We start from the raw sequence: 13,157 nt of genomic DNA, 5'->3' as shown, positions 1-13,157 counted from the left end.
CCATGGTCACCACACAGCAGTGAGCTGCTGCTAAAAGGGACATGGAGACTCAGACTGAAAGCATGAATGTCCATGCTGCAGTTCAGGTCTCAGGCTGCAGAGAATGCCTGGCCCTGTCACTGCTACAGGAGGGCAGCAGGGATACCACCTGTGTGTGGTGTGAGCAGGTGGATGATCTGCTCAGCCTGGTGGTAGAGCTAAAGGAGGAAGTAGAAAGGCTGAGGAGCATCCAGGATTGTGGGAAGGGGACTGACTGGTGGAGTCACTCTGCCATCCCTACAGGAAGGGTGCAGGGGAGATGCTCTTCAGGCAACAGGGGATCATCTGCCCTCTCACAGTCAGGTGGGAAGGGGCAACCTCAGAGACAGCGAGGGATGGAAACAAGTCCCTGTTTGGGGCAACAAGCAGACTGTCCTGCCAGCCTGTCCCACCTTCCCAGGTGCCCTTACATAACAGGTATGAGGCTCTGGAGCTGTAAGCTGGGGATGTTGGAAGTTGGTGAAAGTCCATCCATGCAGGAGAGGTTGTCCAAGGTTTGTCAGTTTGCTCCACATTTTGTTATGTAGGTCAGGAAAAAAAGAAGAGCTGTCATCATAGGGGACTCTCTTCTCAGGGGAACCATGGCCCGGTTTGCTTCTCGGACCCATCCCACAGGGAGGTGTGTTGCCTGCCTGGAGCCCGGGTGAGAGATGTTGCTAGGAACATTAGTCGCCTGGTTAAGCCCTCTGATTATTATCCTTTACCAGTTTTCCACATTGGAAATGAAGAGGTAGGCAAAAGTTCTTGAGCAATCAAAAGGCACTTCAGGGCTCTGGGAAGACTGCTGAAGGGATCAGGAGCGCAAGTTGTGTTCTCCTCTGTCCTCTCAGTTGGTGACTGGGATCTGGACAAAAGGAGGAGGGTGGACATGCTGAATGAATGGCTTTGCGAATGATGTCATGCTCAGGGCTTTGGGTACTATGGCTTGGGATGCAGCCTTGAGAAAGGGGGAATGCTGATGGTGAAAGATAACAAGAAGGGATTCTATAGGCACACAGGCAGGAGGATGCAGGCCAGGGACAGTGTTCCCACTCTGATGAAATGGGGGAGATAGCTTCATCAGACAAAGAAAAAGCTGAGGTACCCACTGAGTACAGTGGGTGCTCTGCCTCAATCTTCATGGGTGGATGGTGAGCCACTAGGTGAGGGTGTGGGGAATAGTTTCTGTCCCACTGTAACAGTGGAACATGTCCAAGGCCTTCACATGAAATTGAATAAATTCATGGGACTGGATGATATCTATCCTAGGGTTCTAAAAGAGATGGCTGATGTGTTTACCGAGCTGCTCCATCATATTTCAAAAATCATGACTGTCTGGTGAAGTCCCCAGAGACTGGAAAAAGGGAAACCTTACTCCTATTTTCAAGAAAGGGAGAAAGAAAGACCCGGGTAACTACAGGCTGGTGAGCCCCACCTCTGTGTTTAGGAAGATCATGGAGCAGATCATCCTACATGCTGTGTAAAGGAATGTAAGAGAGAAAGAGGTGATTCAAGACAGCCTTGGCTTCAGCACGGGCAGATCTTGCCTGACCTTGGTGGCCTTCTGTGGTGGAGTGACAGCTTTGATGGACAGGAGAAGGGTGACAGATGTCATCTACCTGGATCTCTGCAAAGCCTTTGACATGGTCTGTCACCACATCCTTCTTTCTAAATTGGAGAGGTGTGGATTTGAAGGATGGACTGTTTGGTGTATTAGGAATTGGTTGGCTGGATGCAGCCAAAGGGTTGTGATCAATGGTTCTGTGTCAGGGTGGAGGCCAGTCACAAGCAGTGTCCCTCAGGGTTCTGTCTTACAATCGGGGCTCTTCAGCATTGTCATCAATGACACAGATGATGGCATTGAGTGCACCCTCAGCAAGTTTGCAGATGACTCACGATTTTTCGCAGTCATGCTGGGTGAAATACAAGTCACCGAATAAACAGCATTTTGATTAACATCCGACATGATCTGAGTAACACTGATAGGGATGCAGTCATATGCTGAGGTGAATCACATTACTGTTTTCTCTTTCATTCCCTTTTCCATCTGTGATAAGAATAAAATTATTCAGCAATGAGAGAAACACTTCAGGCATTCCTCCACTACCTTACTCCAAGAGATGAAGCCTTTCTTCCAGGTGTAATCCCATGGATTTCATTGAAATCACCAACACAGTGAAGCACAGAGCACCAAAATACAAATAAATGATTGTGACCAAAGTACATTTCTGCTGTCTGCTGCCTTTCCATGTGATATAGGTAACTGCTAAAAATAGCTGCTGAGGAAGGAAAATGGATGTTAAGTTTTAATGACCCTTGCCCCTGGCTGGGAAATTGACAAGAAAAATGCTTTGTGCTCTGGCAAAAGCACACACAGGCATATTTCTTGGATTGATAGAGACTGGTGCACAGAAGGAGTCCCAAAAGATGAAATGCTTCACCAATATAGGTGTTGATTTATCCTTCAACAGCAGCTTAGAAGTTTTTGCAACTTCTCTGCTTAAATAAATCTGTCATGGAACAAGCTTGCTGCAGTATAACATATGGAGTTGTCAGTAGTTTTTATCTTTGAAACTGCTATTAATATCCTTTGGGAAAAGATTCACTTAAAAGGCAGCAGAGCATTAACTTTATGTAGAGATTGATTAAGAAGGACTTAAGGACATTAGTGGGTGCTACAGAGCAGGAAGTGTGATGCTAAGCAGCTAGAATATGGAAAACATGACAAATGGGGATGTCATATTTTCATTCATTAGGGTCAATATTTCTCAGACCTTCACACCCAAGTTCTGCGCCTGGACTTGTCAGTGAGCCTTAGGTGGCTTAAGTAAAGTGGTTTAATGTGGGAATAATTGCAGCAACTTCACTAGTGGTACTCAAGAAGGGCTATGGAGAGGCTAAGTCCCATTTCCTGCTGAGGAGTACAGAATTTTTTTCTTCTTTTTTCTTCAGAAATAGGAGCTCCCTCTGAGCAGAAGATCCAGGTGGCCCTGGAACAAGATGTCCTAGTGGCAGACCTTGGTCTAGCATGCGCTGGCCAAGTATATACACCTAATAATCTATCAGTTGCAGAGCTATTTTGTGGAAGTCATTCCACTGTATTATTTTTGTGTATGACTTTATGTAGTTCTGTGTCAAAATAAAGCCTAGTTTTCAAGTTTTTCTTACACGAGTGCGTCTGATAAAGATGTGGGGATTTTCTTACCTATTAATGTAGTGGATCATTTTTTTCTTTTCTTATTATGATATGTAAGTAGATTTATTATTAATTAATTAATTAGTTAGTTATTATTATTATAGATTAACTGTGGTAATGCATTTAACCAAGAGTAGGTTCTTGTGTATGTTTGTGAGTAAAACCAGTAAAACCAGTGAATAACACAGGTGATATATCTTTGATGGCATCTAAACCAATGAGAAAACAAAGCAAAACAAAACTATCTCCAATCTCTTACAGGTATTCTGATGATATGCATAGTGAAGTACTGGCTAATAAAGGACAGCAGCTAAAATGGGGAATGTTGTATGTTGCAGAACCTCATGTTAGCTCTTACATCTAAAATAATAGTGTATAGGGAGATGAACAATGTGAAATTTTAGTGATGTCAGCCACAGTGCTTAGTGTTATTAGTTTAATTAAACTTGAGCAAATACCAAGCATCTAACTAAATAATAATTATAAGAATGAGAATATGATGGAAACTGGGGACCTTGGGAATGTTTTTGGTTCTGGTTTTGTTTTGTTTGTTCCTTTGTTTTTGCCAGACCAGGCGAGTTATACTGAACACTTCTGGATATAATTTTCAGTGATGGGCAATTGCACTTCTGTTTCACTAACTTCAGTGCTGTAATTTGTAACTGCTACCAATTTCTGACTTGTATGAATCATAAATAACCCTTGAGTTATGGAAGGGTTTTAATTTATTTATTTATTTATTTTTGTTTATATATTTTTTTCTTCCTTGCTTGTCCCCAGCTGTATTAGATAAAAGTGACTCTGAGCTATGTGAAAATGAAGCATGCTGCTCATTAGCTGGGTTTTATTGCCATCTGGTGGGTGATTGCATGTATTTCAGAAAGAGACATTTATGTTCTTAGCACTGTTCTGGTATTCATTTAATTTCAAAAAGAAAGCATGAAATCAGAAGCTGTGTAAACAGTGTCGAGTATATAATGAGAGAAGGACACATGGAGATGTGGCACAGCCCAGCTCATCACAGCAGTAACTAGAATGCAAAATGCTGCTCTGTATTGGGTATTTAGCTTTTGTTGCTTTTATGTCTTTTATTTTGGGAACTGGAAACATAAGCATATTAATTCTCTAGCACTGCAACATAGAGGCCAAAATAAAATTTCAGAGATCATAAAATGAAGGAAGACCCTTGAGATCCTTGAGGAGATCTTTTGTGTATATAGTGCACGTAGCTACATTTAGTTAGTTCCTTTTCTCTGATACAGTACTGCTCAAGCGCAGCTTGCATTTCTGCTTCAGGGTGTTTGGTTGCTACCCTCTGTTCCACGCTTAAGTGCTAATACTAAACACTGTTCATTAATCTAATTGACAGATTTTTATGACTTTGCCACTTATGTTTATATGTCTTTCTACAGCTATCAGAAATGTAAGTTTCTATGTAAATAAAGGCTCTGCCTTCAGATTCCCATTTCATTCTGGGGGTGGGGGGGGGGGAGGGAAAGTTTAGATCATATTCGTCTTGATCAGCTTTTATGGAATGGAAAGGAAAATGAGTTTACTTCAATGTAAACCCATAACAAAATCTGTGTGAGACCTTGTGTCGGCACCCATTTCTAGGGATGCCAGTGTTGGGTTGGATGAAGATTTAACTCCAATCTAACAACAGGGTGAGCAGTAAGATAAAAAAGAGGTTTTCTTTCCCACTGCTGGTGCTGAGGTTATTTTCTGTATGGTTTTCCATCATGTAATCTCCAGAAAGATGCTCATCTTAATTTCTTCTCTTACATGTGGGTACTTCAAGCTTCATTTTTTTCATTGGTCTTCTAGGCTGTCACCCTGTTTCTCCAGTCTATATTGGAAAAAATATTAATAACAATCCAATTTTGGGTGATACCATTAGGAGCTAGGAGTTGGATTCAGTCATCTTATGGGTACATGGATGTCTTCCAACTGGAGATATTGTATGGTTCAGTGACTTTGTGATTCTATGATTGTGTATCTGCCACTTTTATTAAATCCTCTGAAAACACACATCTTGGTGTTCACTGATTATTCATCACCATCAATTAAATGTTTTGAAACAGTCCTCTCCCTGCTAATTAAAAACAACACCACAAATTCCTTCTAAAACTCCTAACTATGAGAAAATATGCTCTACTCTTCTCTACCATCATCTAATACATGCTATAAGCAGAGACAGTATCTGTGTTTTCCTGAGTGTGGATAGCATCACAATTTTTGTGCCCAGCCTTCTGCCTCTATGATCATGGCAGACAGTTCATACCTTGTAACATCAAAAAGCAGCAGCATTCTCAAGGGAAACACTTTCACAGAGCAGGAGCCATTGCCTCTCTGTTACAGAATGTTGTGATGCTCCTGATGAACATATTCCTTTCAAATTTTTACTAATTATATTCACTTTCTATTAAAAATACATAAATTTGCCAAGTGGTCCTCTGCCCTGGCACTTACAGGGTGTGTGCTTTGGCTAAGTAGAGAAGTGCTGTGTCCATAAACTGCTGGCCATATGCTGGTATCTGCTGTGTCAGATCTGAGAACTGGACTCCACATTTCTGTTTCTAGAGGAACACAAGTTTTTTTCCAGAGGCATGTAAGATTTGATACACTTGAACCCAGGAACCTCAGCCACTCTTCACAGAGCTCTCCCTCCAGACCCTTCACCATCTTTGTAGCCCTCCTTTGGATGCTCTCTGATAGCTTTATGCCCTTCCTACAATGTGGCAGCCAGCCCACATGCAGTACGGCAGGTGAGGCTGCACAGTGGAGAGCAGAGGGGACAATTCCTTCCCTTGCCCAGTGGCAGTGCTGAGCATACTGCACCCCAAGGTACAGTTGGCTGTTTGGGCTCCAGGGCATACTTCTGGCAGTGATTCAGTGTATTCATTCATCCCCCGGTCTTTACCTAAATGCACGGCTGTCCTGTCCTGGATGCAGAATCTGGCACTTGCTCTTCGCAGAATCGTTAATGTTGGAAAAGACCTATAAGGTCATCCAGTCCAACCATCCACATAACACCTATATTGCTCTAATACTGACTAAATTATGCCCCTCAGTGCAACATCTCCAAATTGCTTGAACACTTCCAGATGACTCCACCACCTCCCTGGGAAGCCTGTGCCAGTGCCTCACCAATCTTTCTGTGAAGTTTTTCCTAATATCCAATCTGGATTTCTTCTGGAGCAACTTGAGGCCATCACCTTTTATCTTATCATTGTAACCTAGGATAAGAGGCTGACCCCCACCTTGCCATAATCTTTGTTTTGAGGAGATGTAGAAGGCAATAAGGTTTCCCCTGAGCCTCCTCTTCTCCACACTGAACAAGCCCAGCCCTCATTCTGACTCATCCTTCTGAAAATGTGGCCTAGGCACCTTGCATAATATAGTACTGCTGTTTATGTAGCAAAAATGGTAAGCTCAGAGCATGAATCTCGTTAGGGCAGTGGTCATTCACATTCCCTGTAACACATGCTGCCCACATTAGTTTCATTAGATACTTCTGTTATGTGAAAAGGATTATTGTGTTCTTTGTTACCTTTTCTATTTCTTGATGTCATTACAATTATTGCTTCAGGTTCCACAGTTGCTATACACAGTTGTTGATGTGTACTTTCCAGCTGGTAAGCCTGCTCTGATGGCAAATCTTGGAGCCCTACTCCTCAAGGGCAGGAGCAGGGGGATAGCTTTCCCAATCAAATGTTTTCTGAACATGTTTGCTGTCAATTCTGAATAGCAACAACTGTTTCTAGCATTCTCATGTTGAAAAGATAACTCTTCTTAGGAAGTTCAAGTGCTTGTACTAGAATCTCGTCATAATTTATTAACTAGATTTTGAGATAAGTATCAAGATATATTGAATTAATCGCTACATGGGTTTAATAAAATACCGTGTTTATTACAGAAGTTCCCACCAGTGAGCCAGAGGAAAAATAGGTGTATGGAGCATATGCCAAGAAAGTCCCTGGCTAGGGTTTGAACTGATGTCCTCTATGGTAGAGTTACTCGTTATTTATCTTATTTTATTTTATTTTATTTTATTTTATTTTATTTTATTTTATTTTATTTTATTTTATTTTATTTTATTCTGTGTTGAAAAGCAACAACAACAACAAACAACAAGCCAATCTTTTATAAAGACAGAACCTCAGAGATAATGCCAGGAAAAGCACTGTAGTAGAACAGGAAGTAAGTGGGATTACAGGATCTGGCTGCTGTTTGGCCTAATTAAGGTTTTGAATGTCACCTGTTTTGGTTTGTTGGATTTTGCATTTCAGAAAATTTGAAATAATGCTGCTCTTGAGTTGGTTACACTGAAGAAGTTGGAGTGTGATGGAGTATTTTTCCAGCTGAAAATTGTAGGCAGAAAGAACTAAACTGTTCCTCACCAGCAGCAAAGTGTTACTCAACAGGCTTTTGAGTGAGAAATGCAGGCAACTGATGCTGTATGCATACAGCTGATACTGTATTTGCTCAGAAGGCAAGAAAAGACTCACCAAGGCTGAACTGTTAATGTAGTATGTAACAGTAACATTACAGAAGTTGGCAGGAAAAGAAGTTTGTGTGTCTTTGTGCACCACAGAGTATGGCAGGAAAAAAGATCTAGTTCTACTGCTAACCACAGTTTTCTTTATCCTATTTGTGCTTCTTCTGTATTAATTAGACCAAAAGCTCATCAGGTAAAGAGACTGTGACAGTGTGCATATATGCGGCCTTGGGCTCAGTCTAGACTTGGGAATGGAAGAAGGGTATATGTCTTGGTGTGTGTTATTTTTATTTTACAGGTAACAAAGTTCAATAATTTATTTACCTGTCAGCCTGATTTTTCCTTCAGTGAATGCTGAAATGCGTTTTCTTACTTATTTTCCTTCTTTTGGATGTAGTTTTTCTGTCTATGTTGCCTCCTGGAACATGTTTCTGTCTCTGCTTATCTTTCCAGTTACAGTATTCTGTTTCTCCCATTCACTTTTCTCCTCTGTTTATTTCTTAGGTGGAAGCTTCTGAATGGCTTTTCTCTGCCATTGTCACTCCCGCACTGATTGTATTTCTCTTTTTATTTACCTTTCTGCTTTATCTTTATCCATTCTTCCTTTCTCAGTATTGTTATCTGTCTGTCTATATGCCCCCTATACATCTGCTGTTACTCATTATCTTCCCCTATGTTGTTTCTGGACTCAATCCAAAAAAGTTGCTGTGGTGCTACAGAGCGAGAGCTGCATGCTAAACTATGTGTATCTTTTACAGGATAGCAAGGTGCTCAGGGCAATATAGTGGCTCCTTGGGAAGGACACAGAGCTTCTAATGTTTTGTGCAGCCTAACACAAGCTGGTAGAGATGGACTAAAACAGAAAGGGATGGGATTTCAGGCACAGCAGGGAGCTGTGTGCTGTACCTAGTGCTTACATCAAATAATTTTTATCCTATTGATGACTAAAATGTATATTTTAGTAACAGAATAAAGGTCACACTGTTTTCAGTCATCACAAGTAGTTCTTCTGCTTGGTTGTAGTCCCTTCTGCAGCAGTGTAGGCAATAATTCAAGATTCATTAGGTGAGAAGAGTTAGTACAAATCAGTGATGATTTCTGACATGTGGCAGTAGAAGAGAGCATCTGGCATGCTGCATTTATATACTCAACTCCTTTTCTTCCCCTCTGTATCAAAATATTGCCCTTAATTTAAACATAATGCTTGCGTGCAGGCTGTGACTCTGATACTCTGATAGCGTCACTCTTTCTCTGAAGTATGTATCTAAACATGATGAACAGAACTTGCATAGAAGAGCACTGTTTCTTTGCCTCTGATATTTATTATTTATGTTTATTATTAATTATCGCAGTTCTTATTTTTAAATTTATTTATTTATTTATTTGTTTATTTATCTATTTATTTCCTTTCTCCTAGGTAAGAAGCAACCAGTCAGCTGTTCACAGTCCCTTCATCCACCTGATTACAGAGCCAGGTATGTCATTCCTTACCACCAACAAAGGGTGCAATGGGCATTGGTATTCAGGAGCCATCTGTGCCACCAGTGGAGGTTCAGCAGAGGGCACCCAAATTGCTATGAGTCGGAGCCTTGGTTTCTTTTATGTAGAGCAGGGTAGGTTGTATTGATACCAGACACACACGTAACATTCCCCACAGGACCAGACAAAGAGCCAAAGATTTAAATTATTTACAAAATCAGGAATTCTTTGTTCTTGCCTTAAAGATTTGAGGGGATGTGGAATGCTCTAGCCAGCTGTGTGACAGTTAATTCTGCTCTGTGCCTCCTGTGCTTCTGATACAGGGCCTTTTCAGCCCTCCAAGCAGTCTCCCAGCCTGCTCTCTGAAGGTCAGGGATAACAAACATACTAATGTAGTCACACATGAAGAGGCCTGTTGCAAGACAGTTAATTTCAACTAAGCTTTAGAAAATTTCACTATTTGATACAATTAAGTGTATCATCAGTATTTTTTAAGAGCTGAAAATAACATTTAGATTATGGCGTTTGAAAAATTGACTATAATGCAACAGTATGGCATTATATCCTCCAAAGAATTACTCTTATTAAAAATATTTCTATTCTTATGATGTTGCTCTAGAAGTGACTTAAATATTTTAATGCTTGTAAAATGAGCAAATCCCTGCCAGCTGAATGCAGTTACACTGCAGTGCTTTTGGTCAGACTTTAAAAATGGCTACTGATTGTCCACCTTCTACCACTGAACTCTTTGATTTATCAGTTTGTAGGGGTTCTGTTTGTTTGTTATTAACATTTTAAGTTAAAATTAAACCTCTATAACAGAAATAGTAAATATCTCTAGCATATTGAGAAACACACTTTAATTGCTGTACTTTTCCATAGTCAAAAATTTCTAAGTGTAACATTAGTGTCTAAATAATCATGGTTCTCATGAAATGGCATTTCCATTATAGACTCTGTAACTGCTATTCTTTGATAATAGAAATGGACATAGAACCAGGAGTAGATAAAAGTCACAGAAGGACTAATGGCTCTGAAGAAGTCCAAATACAGTAAATACTGTCCAAATACAGTAAATTTGCAGATACCTTAAATACAAAATATGTTTCTTTATGAAACTGAGTGGTGTTGATGAATAAGATCTGGAGCAACAGATTTTAAAAATTCCTATATCCAGGAAAAGTAGGAAGTAAGGAAGAGGAAGGAAACGTAGGCCAATTAATAGACTCGGCTTAAATGATCTGAACAATTTTGAAGTACCAGAATTGCCATCGACAAACATTTTTTGAGCTCTTCTGTTGACTTTGGAGAGAAAGACTTCTAAAGCATTAATTTATGGATCCTTATTTTAAATAAGGTTGTAATTTTGGTCAGAGGTCAAAAAAAAAAAAAAAGGGGGGGGGGGGGATGGGGAAGAAAGAATATTAATGCAAAGAACACTAAAATACTAAAATCTGAACTGAAGTTTATATGATAGGAAGGGCTAGAAGCAAGTATGAATGAATGAATTGCTCAATTTCTGTTCACTAGCTCTAGAAAGAAAATAAGACAGTACCATGCTGGATTGCTAATGTCAAACCTGTAGAAATACCTTAGACAAAGGAAAGGCTGAGACCTAAAGGAAGTCTAGAGAATGTAGCTGGAATGTGTTTTCAAGGAGCAGCACAAAGAGCTGTGTTCAAAGCCTGATGTTCATACAGAGCTACTAGATTCAAAGAAAACTTGAGAATTTTGCAAAGGTGCATTGAGAGATATTTTGTATGCTTAAAAATAAACTATATTAAAAGGAATATGTTTCCAGTGTACAAGGCAATAACTACAGTACAGACTGAAAATTTCCTCTGGGACTTGTCCAAAGATCAGCTGAGAGTAATAACCTGAATGTTATCCTTATTGGGTGGGTTATAATTAGCGGGTTATAATACACTCAGTGTAAATATTATAGTTTGGGTATTGATACAGAGCTCAATGTGGAAACGTAAGATTAGATTGTTAAAGATTGTTAAAGATGTGTTGAATGCAAATGCATGAAGTTAAGATCATGTAGTAGGAAAATTATTCATGCTATAAATATATCAAAGTTGTATTAAAAAATGCCTATAAGAGATAATTTTACAGTATTTCATGAAATGTAGTATTTGAATACAAAAAAGATGCAAAGAAAGCACAATACAGCCTTGTGGTGTTAAGTGTTGATTAGGATTGAGGATCTGCCTCAAGGGAGGTGGTGGAGTCACCGCTCCTGGAGGTGTTCAAGGAACATTTGGATGTTGTGTTGAGGAACATGGTTTAGTGAGAACTATTGGTGACTGGTGGATTGTTGGATCGGATGATCTTGTAGGTCCTTGATTCTGTGATCTTAAGGGTCTTTTCCAGTGCAAATCATTCTGTGATTCTGTGGCTGTGTAGCAAAGGAAAAGCTAGTTCTGTATACGAGCTGTAGTAGTGACACATAGTAAGCAACAGGTTTTGATTTCGTGTGATTTGAAATATTTTCTAGGAACAAATTTCTTTCAGACAAGCTACTTTGAGTTTTTTCCATTACACTGTGGGAAGTGGTAATGTTATTTAAAAAGTCTGAAAAATCCCTGTTTAGTGTTGGTAAATAACAGCAGCATTGTTCACTGTATTATCAATTAAGAGAAAAGATTGGAAAAAAGTGAAAATATTGAACATAACTACTTGACTAGATGAGAACTGATTATTTATTTATTTATGTGTTTATAAATACGAGCATTTAAAATTATTTTTTCCATAAAGAATTAAGGTTCTAGTTCTCACACAATGTGATGCAGAACCTCTGTAACTGTGAATTGGACAGAACTTTAAAGTGTACAAAGAAGGAGAAAAACGAGTGTAAGTTGATAGTTCCACCTTAGAAGAGACAGTAAACCTGAAGCTGACCTACAAGTGAAGTATCTGATATTGGCAGATTCTTCTAAAAAAATAATGGAAAGAGCTGAGTTTTGGGCCCCATGAACTGAGATATGAGTGATCAAGGAAGGAATAAATGATACAGAATTAATTATAAGGACTATCTTGCAGCAAAAAGACATCAGGGAGAAGAAGCATGAAAAACTGTACAAACCATGACGAGGCATTCCCAGGGGTAATATTACAAAATAATTTTCCAATTAAATATGAAAATTGCTGAAAATAAGTAACAAGTAAACAATATGAAAAAAAAATGTAAAGATTACCTTCAAGAATTAAAAGAAAAAAAAATCAAATTACAGGACAGAGATAAGAAATCTTTTCCCAGTGATAGGAGCTATGACATAAAAAGCAATAAGAATGAATGAAAGAATTTAGCACTAAAAAGGTCATCTCATACTGTTCCCATTGGTTATAGCAAGTCCAAAGAGTGTTTTTTTAAAGGGCAACGGGATTTGAAACATTTGGGATTTAGCTGAAGTCCATGAAAATGGGTGCTTTGTGGTCATGGTTTTTGGAGTCAGAAAAAAAGACACGACAGCAGTAAAACTTGCTGGTTTTTTGTTTGTTTTTAAAGGAGTTCAGTATTTTAGAGGGAAATTAAAGACATGACTGTTCAGAAGTGAAATGTGGAGTGCTTTTGTGCATACGCATTTTTGGGCAGGTCTGTAGTAGAAAAACTGTAACGCAAATGTGAGAGACTATTGGATTCCAATGAAATGGTAAGGTGAAGTTCTATTTATTCAAAGAAATATATCCCAACTATTTATTTATTTTAAGGAAAAATAAAATAAAATAAACCTGCAAATTTGTTAAAACCTTGAAAACAAATATTTTTGAAAGAAAAAGGAAGCTTTCTGGTGATTTTTATTTTGAAGCGATAATTTCTCATACTGGAGACTATTTTTTAATAGATACACATGTGTACAATAATTTCCCTTTTTATTTATTTGTTTATTTATTTATTTTAAAGTGGAAGAATGCATCTGCTAAAATCTTGGACAGAAAACTGTAAAGTAGGTTATTGTGGAT

Source organism: Coturnix japonica, chromosome Z, assembly GCF_001577835.2.
Source record: "Coturnix japonica isolate 7356 chromosome Z, Coturnix japonica 2.1, whole genome shotgun sequence".
NCBI lineage: Eukaryota > Metazoa > Chordata > Aves > Galliformes > Phasianidae > Coturnix > Coturnix japonica.
Note: the sequence above shows the minus strand (reverse complement) of the source record.